The sequence below is a fragment of the Rhinatrema bivittatum genome, chromosome 6, assembly GCF_901001135.1.
Source record: "Rhinatrema bivittatum chromosome 6, aRhiBiv1.1, whole genome shotgun sequence".
NCBI classification, from domain to species: Eukaryota; Metazoa; Chordata; class Amphibia; order Gymnophiona; family Rhinatrematidae; genus Rhinatrema; species Rhinatrema bivittatum.
The window spans coordinates 76,233,808-76,246,989 of record NC_042620.1 but is presented as its reverse complement, the minus strand read 5'-3'; positions in this window follow the sequence as shown (position 1 = coordinate 76,246,989).

Below are 13,182 nucleotides of genomic sequence, written 5' to 3'. Positions count from 1 at the left end.
GGTGTGACCTCATCTTGAGTATTGTGTGCAGTTCTGGTCACATCTCAAAAAAAAATATTGCAGAATTAGAAAAGGCACAGAGAAGGGCAACCAAAATGATAAAGGGGATGGAACAATTCTCCTATGAGGAAAGGCTAAACAGGTTAGGACTTTTCAGCTCAGAGAAGACAGCAGAGGTTTATAAAATAATGAGTGGAATGGAACAAGTAAACATTAATTAGTTGTTTACTCTTTAAAAAAGTACAAAGACTAAGGGACATACAATGAAGTTACTAGGTAATGCATTCAAAACTAATAAGAGAAAATATATTTTTTTACTCAACGCATAATTAAACTCTGGAATTTGTTGCCAGAGAATGTGCTGAAAGCTATTAATATGCCTGCGTTTAAAAACGGTTTGGCTAAGTTCCTGGAGGAAGAGTCCATAAACCATTATTAAGGTGGCATTACAAATATCCACTGCTTATTCTTGGGATAAGCAGCAAGGAATCTATCTACCCCCTTGGGATACTACCAGGTACTTGTAACCTGGATTGGCCATTGTTGAAAACAGGATACTGGACTTGATCTGACCCAGTATGGCAAGTCTTATGTTCTTTATACCAATGACTGAGGTAGGTTGTGCCAATACATGCCCACAGTGTGAGACATATTGATAGGAACACTTTAAGGCAAATTTTAAAAGCCTTATGTATGTCAAAGCTAGGAGATATGTGCATAAGTCGAGCCGGTGCACACCACTCAGATTTTAAAAGATGCGAGTAGTGTTTATCTCCTGGTATGCACACAAAACGGTTTTCAAAAAAAGGGATGGGGTGGGCAGGGCATTCCTGGATTTTTTAATAAAACCAATGTGTATTTACTTACCCGATATAGAGGTGGCATTTGTATGCACATGACTATATAAAATTGTGCACATGTACGTGCATACAGCCTATTTTATATCCAACGCATATACGTGTGTAAGATATAAAATGGCCGCATCCATTGGCGCAAGCTGGCATATGCATGTATATGTCCATCCGCACAGCTGTTTAAAAGTTACTGTCTTTGCCAGTAATGAGAAATTACTACTTACCTGATAATTTCCTTTTCTTTAGGACAGTCAGATGAATCCAGAATGAGTGGGTTATGCATGCCTACCAGCAGATGGAGACAGAGCAAGCTGACATGACAGTACATATACCCTGCAGTGACCTCAGCCCGCCAGTATTCTCTTCAAAAGCAACTGTGGACAGACTAGCAAAAAACTTGATTAAAAGTAGATAACCATGTCAATACTCAGCCAACAGGCAACACTGAGCACAGATAAGAACACTAGTCTAGGGACTGGGGTAACACTTAACCAGTAATCCCTGTAACATGTAGGCATACAGGAGAAGCAATATGCAACCATACAGCAGCCAAGGGAGGGAAGCTGGATTCATCTGACTGTCTTAAAGAAAAAGAAATTATCAGGTAAATACTAATTTCACATTTCTTAGCATCCAGTCAGATGAACCAGAACAAGTGGGATGTACCCAAGCTACTCCCGAATAGGGCGGGAGGCTACCTATGGTCCAGTCAAAACCGCACATGCAAAGTCTGCGTCCTCCCAGGCCTAAACACCCAGGCAATAATACCTTGGAAAAGTGTGTAAGGAGGACCACGTCGCAGTTCAGCAAATGTCGACGGTAGACAAATATCTAACTTCTGCCCATGACACTGCCTAAGCCCGAGTGGAATGAGCCTGAACCTGACTAAGTAACAGCTTTCCAACATCCACGTATGCAGCTGTGACTACCTTCTTAATCCAGTGAGCTATTGTAGCCCACGAGGCTGGTTCTCCCTGTCTAGTACCGCTGCAAAGGACAAGCAGGCAATCCGACTTCCACAAAGGATCAGTAACATCCAAATACCTGACAGTATGTCTCTTGACATCCAAGGGTTGCAACATACAATACTCCTCTGCGTCTCTCTCTTTATCCAGAGATGGCAGGGAGATGGTCTGATTCAAGTGAAACTCAGTGACCACCTTCGGTAAAAAGGAAGGAATAGCATGCAGCGGTTACCGTCCCTGGAGTCACCTGGAGAAATGGCTCCTGGCAAGACAAGCTCTGCAGTTTGGAAACCCTACGTGCTGAACAAATTGTCACCAGGATCACCGTTTTCAAGGTCAGCAACCACAATGAAAGAGTACGCAGTGGACTAAATGTAGACCCTGCCAAAAATATCTAAGACCAAACTAAGAGTCCATAGGGGCACGGAAAATGGCAAAGATGGACAAAGATGTTTTACTCCTTTCAGAAAATGGGCCATATCAGGATGAGACGACAAGGATTCACCATATACCTGACCCCCTGAAACAGGCCAGGGCTGCTACTTGTACCTTTAAGGAATTGAGTGCCAATACTTCGTTCAAGCCATCCTGCAAAAATTCCAAAAGGAGCGGAATCTTGATCAAGAAAGGCAAAGCATCTCTATCCTCACACCAGGACTCAAACACTCGCCAACTCATACATAGGCCAAGGAAGTGGAGAACTTGCAAGCTCTTAGCAAGGTAGAAATCACTGCCTCAGAAAATCCATGCTTCAGCAAGTGAGCCCTTTCAAAGGCTACTACTGTAAGACAAAATTGTTGAATCTTTCTGAAGGATAAGTACCTGCTGCAACAGGTTCCTGCGCATGGAAGTGGAAGAGGCAAATCCACCAGAAGTCTCTGCAGAACTACATACCACGATCGCCTGGGCCAATCTGGAGTGACCAAAAGTACCAGCCCCCTGAGATATTTGATTCTTCAATTCAATCTGCCCAACATGGGCCATGGAGGAAAGGCATACAGCTACTTGTCTTCTGGCCACTCCTGCACTAAGGTATCGATCCCCAATGACTTCGGATCTTGTCTGAGGCTGAAGAATAGCGGAAACCTTGCGTTGCCAACAGGTTCAGGAATGGGAGACCCCAGCGATCCCGAATCAGTTGAAATGTCTCATCTGACAACACTCACTCTCCTAGGTCTAGACTCTCCCTGCTGAGAAAGCCTGCTCTTACGTTGTCCTTGCCTGCAATGAGTGAGGCTGAGATCATCTGGAGATGCACTTCTGCCCGTTCCATAAGTTTATCTATTTCCAGTGACACCTGCTGACTAATGTAAGCCACAGTCATGGCACTGTCTGACATGTGGACCAATTGACCTTGCAGTCTGCCGTTGAACTGTAAACATGACAACCGGACAGCCCTGGCATCCAGCCGAATGATGTTCTAGAGAGACTCTTCTGCACTCTAGCACCCTTGCGCCATCAGTTCCTGACAATGAGCACCCCCAACCAAGGAGATTTGCATCTGTTGTCAGCACCAGCCAGTCCGGTGGAGATAGGGAGACACCTGCAGCCACCACTGCAGTTGGGAGGAGATCTCCATCAGCAGGTGAGTACATCAATTGATCCTGAGACTGTGGATTCCACCGAGACAGCAGGGAACGCTGAAGAGGACACACATTTATTTTATTATTTTTTATATACCGACATTCAATCTGAGATATCACATCGGTTTACATTCAGGTACTGTAGGTATTTCCCTATCCCCAGAGGGCTTACAATCTAAGTTTGTACCTGAGGCAATGGAGGATAAAGTGACTTGCCCAAGGTCACAAAGAGTGACAAAGGTCACAAAGAGGGACTCGAACCCTGGTCTCCTGGTTCATAGCCCACTGCTCTAACCACTAGGCTCTCGCTCACAGTACTACTTCCAGGGTCATTGTCAATGAGCCAAAGAGCTGTAAGTAAGCTCATACTGTTGGGCACAGAGTTGACACAACTGGCGGATTTGGGCTAGCAACTTCTGAATCTGAGCCTCCGGCAGAAACATCTTTCCTTGTTGCATGTTGAACTGAATTCCCAGGTATTCCAGTGACTGAGTAGGCCGAAGGCTGCTCTTGGCTAGGTTCACCATCCAGCCAAGCTCTCGCAACAGGGAAATCACCTTGCAAGTCACCAGGCGGCTTTCTTCCGACAACTCGGTGCGAATCAGCCAGTTGTCCAAAAATACGGGTGTACTAGTATTCCATCCTTTCTCAACGCCACTGCAACTACCACCATTATCTTGGAAAAGGTTCTGGGAATGGTGGCCAGACCACAGGACAGCATCCGAAACTGAAAGTGGCATCCCAAAACGGCAAACCGCAGGAATCATTGATGTTTCAGTTGGATGGGAATGTGAAGATATGCCTCAGACAGATCCAGAGATGTCAGAAAGTCCCCCGACTGCACTGCCATGATCACACAGCACAATATTTCCATGTGAAAATGCTTCACTCGCAGATGACGATTGATGCCCTTGAGGTCCAGGATGGGACGAAAGGAGTTCTCCTTCTTTGGCACAACAAAATAAATGGAATATCGCCCCATATTTTCTTGAGACGTGGGCACTGGGACCTCAGCCTGAGGAGCCTTGCCAATGTATCCTCCACCACCTGCTGCTTCTGCGGGGAGTGGCAGGGAGATGCCATGAATATGTCCCGAGGAATACTGCGAAATTCCAGCGCATATCCTGCTCATATCACCTCCAGGACCCACTGATCCGATGTGATCGCGACCCAATTCTGATAAGAGAGAGGCGACCCCCCCCTATCTCCTGTTCCCGGGGGCGGGGCAGCAAACCTTCATAGGGAGGGTCAGGAGGGTTCACCACCCAAGCCTGCGCCTCTTCTGAGCTGTTGGGAACAAAAGGCCTCAGACCTACCGAAGGGCCAAGTCCTATGAAAGGTTGCTCCGCTATAGGGTCGAAAGCATCTGGAACGCTACAACCGGAGATTCACAATACTTACTGGCCATCTCCAACTCGCTGCCAAACAAAAGCGAACCATTAAAAGGCAACTTGGTGAGATTAGCCTTGAAGGTCGCATTAAGTGATGCCTGGCCGCCACAATTGAAACCACCAATCTGGCCGAAGTATGGATCAAATCACAGTCCGCATCAGCCAAAAAAGCAGCAGCAGATTCCATAACTGAACTGGAATGTACCCCAGAGTCATCAATCTCCTGGGAGAGAAGCAAACAAAAGCAAGCCACCAAGGAACAACAAGAAGCGTTCTGCAAGGTCATTGCCACAGCTTCAAATGCCTGCTTAAGGATAGTCTCAATCTATCATGAGCATCCTTCAAGGTCGCTCCTCCTTCGATGGGAATAGTGGTATGCTTGGAGACTGCACACAAATTCATCTACCTTTGGAAAACAAAAGCACTCTCTTTTCATTGGATCCAGAGGGTAAAGGCCTTCCAAAATCCGCCCCCCTTTGAAATTATCCTCTGGAGCACCCTACACAAGATCAATCTATTCTTGAATAGCTTCCATCATGGCATAAAAACAAGAGACTTTGCGCAAAGAAACCAAAATAGAATTTCTCTTTGGCTCAGAAGCGGAATCCACCCCAGGAACGCCAAGCATAGTCAAGGTCTGGGAAATCAAGGCTGGCAGTCCATGGGGGGGGGAGGGAATTTCCCCATCTTCAAAAGAGGCAGGATTGGCATCATCATCCATGTCGTCCAGATCTCCAGCCAAAAGAGCCACTATCATTAGAGGGGTACTCCAGCACATAACAGAAGGCACGGTTCTCAGCTGTGTCTCTGCTCTAGGAGTCTGGGACAGAGCCAAGGACTGTGCCTGAAGAAAGGACTGTAACCCCTGAAAAAACTAGCCATAAAAAAGTAGAAGCATCCAGACCAAGAGGTACTTGGTAGTACTCACTATGCTACCTTCCCCTTCTGAGGAACTAGTTTGGGGAGATCCAAAATCAGGTGTCCCACCTGAGACATCCTTACCCAGACCCACATCTGGCTTGGAAGAACCAGGCATAGTGAAATCAGAGGAAGACAATTCACTCTGAGCCTCCAAACAGCGCTGGCACAATGCAGCAGGCACTCCTGGTTGGGATGCCCGAATATGACAAGCAGTGCAAAGAAAAAGGCGCTTAGACTTCTTATGCACAAGTGCCATTATGGCCAACGCGCTGAGCGGTGGCCAGAGGCGGTGTTATATATTTTTTTTATTATATGTGCTAAACTAGGCACCCAAAAAGATATGCATCCAATAGTTATGCACACCCACCTAGACGGTCAACTAGGTGCCCAAAAAGTTATGCGTCCAATATTTATGCATGCACACCCATGCGCTCACCCAGGTGGCCAACAGGAAGGCGCACAAAAAGTAAGCGCACAGTGCTAGATGTGCCCTGATGGAAGCAAGCGGCCACTAGGCGGAGCTTAATGTGGACGCTCAGAGGTTAAGGCTTTATTGTGCTCCCAAAAACTGGATGCATAGCGAGACACACGCCAAATCGACAAGTCTGTAGAGGGCAGCCTAATAAAGCACGTGAAAAGCTGTTGCGGCCTACCACTCTGTGCGCATCAATATCCTCGGAGCGAGGCCTAGCCTATATAGGCTGCCAAATCCGCCAGGCTGCCCACATCCCTCGACCTCCCACGGAGCGGGACGAATGTCAGAATGGCGTGCTGAACATGGAGACCTGATGTTGATATGGGGACTATATGGATTAAATAATTCTTGCAGCTACAGCAGGAAAATGACACCTATGGTAAAGGAGTTAGGGCTAAAACAAGCCCTTTTGTGTCTAATAAACCTTTTTCTTGACTCATCCATCCCAGCTGCTTCTAACCATAGAAGTACAATGGCAGCAGCTGGCATCCCATCCCATTCTCAAGCATTCAACCTCATCATCAATGTCCTCTCTGTCAGAAGAATAACGTTCTACATTATGCATAAAGCTGTCTTTTCTGCCAAGAAAAATCCATGAGCTAAAGCAGGAAAGATAGTCACAATGGTGCTGGCAGTATTATGGAAAATCTATTAATTTATGGAACCAAATTATAATTCTTACCTACTTTAATATGTAGATGTTACTCTCCCTTACCTGCTTTAGAATGTAAATGATGTTCTGGTTCTGCAGAGAAATCTGGAGTCAATCATCTTAAGGGCCTCATTTACTAAGGCTTTTCTCTCATTCTGTATCTATGGGAAAAAAGCTTAATGAATCAGGCCCTAAGTGGTCTATGTATGAACCAGCATTATATCAAGCTCTGGAATTCATTGCCAGAGGATGTGGTTAGTGTAGATGGGTTTAAAAAAGGTTTGGATAAGTTCTTGGAGGAGAAGTCTATTACTTGCTGTTAATTAAGTTGAGTTAGAAAATATCCACTACTATTACTAGCAACAGTAGCATGGGATCTTCTTAGTTTTTGGGTACTTGCCAGGTTCTTATGGCCTGGATTGGCCACTGTTGGAAACAAGATGTTGGGCTTGATGGACCCTTGGTCTGACCCAGTATGGCAACTTTTTATGCTCTTATGCTCTTAAGCGTTAACATTCAATGGACAAAAGCAACAATATGCAGAATACAGCAGCATTAACATTGTCATGTTAAAGACAACTTGACCATGATAAAGCAGGACGTGCTCTGCATATTAAGTTTCAAATTGTTAACAACTCAAAGTGAAAGGGCCAGTTAATGCAGAGAAAACTCCTCTGATTCCCCTAGAACAGTCAGACCTTCCAGGTAACCAGGAATAGTTGGACCTTCCTGATTCACAGTCCACATCCTTCCCCTCCTGAAAAAGTAGACTTTCTAAGCAGCCTGCACCACCCAACATTTAAGAATGGCCTTCTGGGATTATGACCCCCCCCCCCCACATTCACCCCCAGAACCCCAATTTATTTTCATAGGTGACCTCCACAAATCTTTGAAAGCAAGGGGGACCAGTTTCTCTCCTAATGGCCTTGGCGCCAAATCCAAAATGGCATTGTGTATACCCTGACCTGCATGCCAAAGCATATTAAATACGAGTCATAGAGATTTGGCGGCACTATTTTGAATTTGGCACCAGAGATGGCAAGAGGTTAGCTAGCTCTCTCCTGTATGTAAAGATTTGGGGGCACCTATGGGTGTATACATAAGTGGGGATTTGGGGTGAGAGATTTCATGATCCTGGAAGGCCTTTTAGACTGGGGAGGGTGGGTGGGCTTGGAAGATCTGGCTTAGAATCACAGGATGAAGGGATGGGTCCACTGGTGCACATTAACTGCACCTCCTTAGCTGGAGGGGGGGGGGGTCATTTCTTACTGAATTATGTTAACATGTAGTAATAGCTCATGACAAGCCCCTACAACCATGTAGCTGGAGGGGGGGGGGGTCATTTCTTACTGAATTATGTTAACATGTAGTAATAGCTCATGACAAGCCCCTACAACCATGTAAATTTACTAAACAGAATCCCTATCCTACTAACCTATTGCCCCCACCCTCAGTTGAGATGTATAAGAACATCACCCTAGAGTCATATGACCCACACGAATTCTTCCAATGTATATATCATACCAAAATATGTATCTTATCAAAGTATATGTAACCCCAAAATGCATCTTACAAAAACTTACATTTTACCAATTTGTGTTACATCATAATGTAAACTACTGTGATCTTCACTTGGAATGACGGAATATAAAATAACTAACTACTAACACAAATGCAAACAGGATGCTTTCTCCATGTGCATATTAATGTATGATAACACTACCCATAGCTCTGAGATGGAACCTGTGGAGAAATGGGAATCTTTGTGCCAGGTGGAATTTCTTATTTGTACTGAGACCTTTTTGCTTCCCTAGTAAGAAGACCTCCTTTCCCTTGCAATCTTAGGACTGACAGGCAGATAGCAGCCTAATTCCCTTTGTTCTCTGCAATTTTGAGCAGTTAGTACAAATAGGTTATTTATTTATTTATTTTATTTATTAGAGATTTTTATATACCGCAGTACGTAAGAAGATACATCACCGCGGTTTACAATCAACAATAATTTAGCAACAGGCTTTACAGACAACAGGTTTTACAGACCGTAAACAAAAAATTCGTAAAAAATTTTTACATACAAAAATGATTTCGGCAGTAACTATTTATATACCCCCAAAGTGAGGCCTTGTAGAAACTTCTCCAGTTTCCACAAGCTTCCCCGCCAATAGCCCAACAGCCTGATTTAAAACTATCCCATCACTTATGTAAATAAACAAACGTTAATTATGCTCACAAGTCATCATGAGGTCGGCTCCTGCCTCCCTCCTATATTCCATTGTATATAGTAATTTATCTTTGTTCTCCCTCTCTTTTTTTTCCTTCTCCCAGTTAAGGCATCCTTGTTATAATGTAACTTTATGCTCCTTTAAATTGTATCATGTTGACTGGTTGGTTACAGTTACTGCTTAGTTCGATGTAAACCGAGTTGATTTGATTTGTATCAAGAAAGTCGGTATATAAAAGCCTTAATAAATAAATAAGGTAGTGTATTTATCCATCTATTTATTTATTTAAAGGTTTTTATATACCGATTACCGTTTGCACATTGTATTGGTTTACATGGAAAAGTATAATTAAACAAAAAGAGTAACAGTTACATGGAACAAATTGGTTAGATAACATGATAAGAAAAAGAGTATATAACAAGATGAAGGGAAAGAAGAAAAAACTGTTTATATAGTGATAACTAAAAACTTAGAAGTTAACTAGTAAATATGGACAAAGTGCTAAATAAGCCTGAAGGAACTCGAGGATTCCAGAGCAGAGAAATTGCAGATCACATGAGGGGGGGGGGGTACAACTCAGAGGGGGGAGGAGAGAGGGAAAGGGGAGGGGGGAAAGGAGGGAGGTGCCAGGGGGTGAGGGCCTTAGGGGTAGGCTCGTTTGAAGAGCCACATTTTTAGTTTCTTTTTGGATTTCAGTGTGCAAGGTTCCATGCGAATGTCGGGCGGCATTGAGTTCCAGTTTATGGGACCTGCTATAGAGAGAGCTCTGACCCTAGTAGAGGAGCATTGTGGGATTTTAAGAGAAGGTATATGAAGGGTTCCTTTATAGGCAGATCTGGTGGGTCTGCTGGATGTATTGAAGTGGAGTGAGTTGTTTAGCCAATTTATGTTTTGGTTGTGTATGGTTTTGTGTATGAGGGAGAGCGCTTTGTAGAGGATTCTGGAGGAGATAGGGAGCCAGTGGAGGTCTCTTAGGATGGGCGTGATATGGTCTTTTCTGCGAGTGTTGGTGAGTATTCGGGCGGCTGCATTCTGTAATAATTGGAGGGGTTTGATGCTAGCGGAGGGGAGGCCTAGGAGGAGGGAGTTACAGTAGTCAATCTTGGAGAAGATTATGGTTTGTAGGACGGTGCGAAAGTCATTGAAATGTAAGAGGGGCCGTAGTTTTCTAAGGACGTGGAGTTTATAGTAGCATTCCTTTAGATTGGATTTTATGAAGGTTTTTAAGTGTAATGTTATAATATTCTCTATTGGTATTGGTCAAGAAGCTGGTGCCTTAGGCTTTCATTGGTTACATAGTACTAGCTCCAGAGTAACCCTGCCCAGAATTTGCCAGAAAATTTGTCTTGGTTGGGAGTGCAGAGGAATTAAATCTGTGCCAAGGCCCTGTTCCAGCTCTGCACATCCTCTGGGGATAGCCTCTCCTGAACCTTGCCAGGTACTGGATAAATACCGTGAAAAGTATCTAGTTAAAATAAGGATTCATCAGTTAATGTTATCTGTTACAGTTTGCAAATTAAATACTTTTTCTGTTCACTGTTCTTGCTATTTGTTAATAAACTTTTTATTTTGTTAGCTCTGTCCTGTGACTGATGATCCCAGTATTTTATTTTTTTTTGTTCTTTAGGTGCATTTCTAGGAACTATGTGCTCCTGGGTTGTGTGGGGTCTCAGTGGTCCTAGAAACCAGCAGAGGGTAGCATGAACACTGCTTGCCAGTGTAGGTCTATGTGTACAGGTGCAGATGGGCCTGGGCTGTGCTTGACAGGACTTTCCAAGTGCCCAAAGGATTAACCTTGAGTAGGTGTTAGGTAGTGCTAAGGCATTATGTGAGAACTAAAAGATCCTATTATAGCAGCAGGTGCAACTAGAGAAAAGCCTTTAGGGGAAAATAAAAGTAACAAATATAACATTGAGGCTGTGTCTTCTGGAGCCATGTTTGATGGTAATGATGGTTATCATAACGCAGGACAAGCAGTGAGGAGGTGAGCTAAGATGCTCCCAGCAGCAATGTCAAGGAAAACAACTAAAAGTTTCTTCTGATTATTGGAGACTATTTCAGCACTAACCTCAAACACCTCCACTGCATAATAGACTGCATGTGGGAGAGGATTTTTCCCAGAGATTACTATTAGGAATGCTTACACATTAGCAGCCTACTGTGGCATTTGAATAAAATGAATCTCCAGTGAAGAATTAAACCTTTCAAAAACAACTTTGCCAAGAGATGGCAATCCAGTGCAAGACATATCCCGCAGAATGTGAGAGACCTACTCAAGGCGCTCTCCCTCATACACAAACAGAGCCTAGAACTTTTTGAACACTATATCTGACTAGAACACCACCACATCTGTGGGACAGTACTTCTTTCATCGAGAAACTGTGTCTATTGGTACTAATCCTTAAGAGTAACTTTAAAAATATGCAGGAAAGAGGGATATCGAACTAAACTGTAGTCTATTATGTAGCCCCATACTTTGGAGTTTAGGGCTGAAATGGATCTGGCTCCTCCTTGCCACAGTTGCACTTCTTTTTTGTCTGGCTATTTGGTACCTTCAAAATTTGGCACCCTAGGCATGTGCCTATGCCTAACATCTATGCCTGTTTGTGCAAAGCCTATACAAGCGCATATATTTACTCCTGAGGGAATTCTGTGCAAAAGAATTTAAAATTCTGCGCACAAAACCTTAAAATTCTGCAAACTTTATATCGGTCAAAATAACACAATTTACATGACAGTCTTTAAGTAATTATATTTTTAATTAATACGGAAAAATGTTTTTACCCAAAGATGCAGAATCTATATAAATAAAAATGTTAAATAGTTTGGACAAAATCGCTAATCTCAGAAACCACTGAACCGATTGCTTTCAAATTTGGACACAACCTTCATTTCGCATACAGGAAGGTTCTTCCGTACTTACATTACAGATATGTCACACCTGTGACAGGTAAAATAGGTTTAAAATTTTTTTCGAGAAAACAGCAACATCTGCTGGACGTAAGCGCCATCTGTTACACCTTACACTAATCCACGCTACACTAATCATTTCGCCAGTCCAGGTCCACGTTTCACTTCCATTTTAACACATTCGCGCACTTTTTTCGCCGGAAGATAACTATTTCCTTTACAGATAAAATACACCCACCACCCTCCTCACACCCCCCACACACATGCCAAATGTATTTACTTCCCAGGCCCTCACAACACACACAAAACCTGACAGAAGTCCAGGAGGCTCCAGCGGGGGGCCAGGACCGGTTCGGGACACATCTCCTGCACTACGGCCGTCGGCTGCCAGCAATCAACATGGCGCCGACGGCCCTTTCCCTTACTATGCCACTTGGGGACACCAATGGCGGCAGTAGCCCATGTGACATAGTAAGGGCGAGGGCCCCTCTGCACCATTTTCAGGACTGGCAGCCGGCGGACCTTTGCCCTTACTATGTCAGAGAACCTACCGCTGCCATTGCTCCACCCCACTGACATAGTAAGGGCAAAGGGCCGTCGGAACCTGTTTCAGTGCTCGCAGCTGACGGACCAACGCCAATACATCGCTCCCGGACCGCTCCTGAACGCCCGCTCCACCGACTGACATTTTTATCAGGTCTCGGGGGGTCTGGAGGGTGGTAATGAATTTATTGCGAACATCTTGGGGAGGGGTCACGAGGGGGGGCAGGTTTCATTCATTCGGCAACTCTGAGGGGGCAGGGGGTGGGCTACTGTTTTTCGCAGGGCTGGGGGAGGGGGGGCAGGTTAGTTTAAGAGAACTTTTCTCATAGGGTTGTTTTTTGGGGTAAGGGGAAGGTTCACACACAAATACATACACTAAACTTGCATGATCTCGGGAACTCACCAAAATAGCCCTCCCCAGACCACAAAACAAATTTGGAAGTGCAAATTTGGTTAGGCACTCCCCTATTTGGCTACATAACGCGCACAGATGCCCAGGGACAGACCACATGTAGCACCAACAATTTTAATTTCCCAGGTCTTGGGAGGGGGCAGGAGGGTGTGGGGGGGTAATTATTTGATTTAAAGGGTTGGGATTGGGGGGGGGGTGTTCCCACAGAAATAGAAAGACAAAGGTTTTCTGATCTGAAGGGTAGGCAGTAGGCG